This window comes from Monopterus albus, unplaced genomic scaffold (assembly GCF_001952655.1).
Source record: "Monopterus albus unplaced genomic scaffold, M_albus_1.0 scaffold7.1, whole genome shotgun sequence".
In the NCBI taxonomy this organism is placed as follows: domain Eukaryota; kingdom Metazoa; phylum Chordata; class Actinopteri; order Synbranchiformes; family Synbranchidae; genus Monopterus; species Monopterus albus.
The window spans coordinates 3,184,402-3,185,274 of NW_018127887.1; the positions used below are offsets into that span (position 1 = coordinate 3,184,402).

At 44.9% G+C, this 873-nt stretch overlaps 1 protein-coding gene across 1 annotated transcript in view; it reads right to left on the reverse strand.

Annotated features, from left to right (window-relative positions):
• Window positions 1-867, reverse strand: part of plxnb2b (plexin b2b) — a 123,378-nt gene extending 122,511 nt beyond the window's left edge. Inside the window, 1 exon segment of the mRNA XM_020622156.1 lies at window positions 681-867. The gene's annotated coding sequence lies outside the window, so the exon portion shown is untranslated.
• Between the last annotated feature and the right edge of the window lie 6 nt (window positions 868-873).

Sequence of the window (873 nt, forward strand, 5' to 3'; positions counted from 1 at the left end):
TGGTGGAGGGTGGGGGGGGTGAGGAATACAAACATTGTCTCCAATGATCACCACTACTTCTGTCCTTTCGGCTGCTGATGTAAAGCCTACTGTCCAGAGGTGAGGAACATAGTTCACATGCCCGTTTCACACTTAAATTGCCTGTGAACGGGGACAGACGGCTCCTTGTGAGGCTACCGAGCAGATGCTGTGGCTGCGATGCTCCCGAGATAAGATGCAAGGTTTAAGAAAAAGCCAGTCAACGGGAAATATTCTTCTGCAAACACACAGCTGTTGAGTTTACCAGTTTGCACCCAGAACTCACAAACTACAACTATGAAGCGTCTGTGATACATTTCATGATCTCTTGACAATAAGACTGCTGCAGCCTATATTTAAAATGCTTAAGAAAGCGACAGAGTCCTATTACGCATGACTTTTATGGCGCTTTGGCTGTTCACAAAGCGTCCTTGTTTGTGGCATATTGATAAAAAAAAAAGATAAAACAGTAACCTGGACTGAGCAGCAGTGGTATATGAGGGTATAACAATCGGCTCAATGGTTTTCAACAGCGTATAATAGGCTTTCCAAACTTGAAGCTCACGTTTACCAGCGATTGAAAATGAAACTAGGGTTTAACACCGAAGCAAACGCTCCCAACCTCACTTTAACGGGATACACCAGCCTTCCCGGAAACTCACCTTGGAGGAAAAAGACCGAACCGTGTGGTTGAACACGCCAAAAGACCAGATCTTGAAGAACACCTCCCCCCTCCCCCGATGAAATAATAATATAAAAAAAGAAATAAGTCCGAAAGCAAGTTCACATTTTACTTTCCTCGCGCGTCCCGTGAAGGGTTTCAGAAAGGCACTATTCCGTAGAAAAACAACGGGC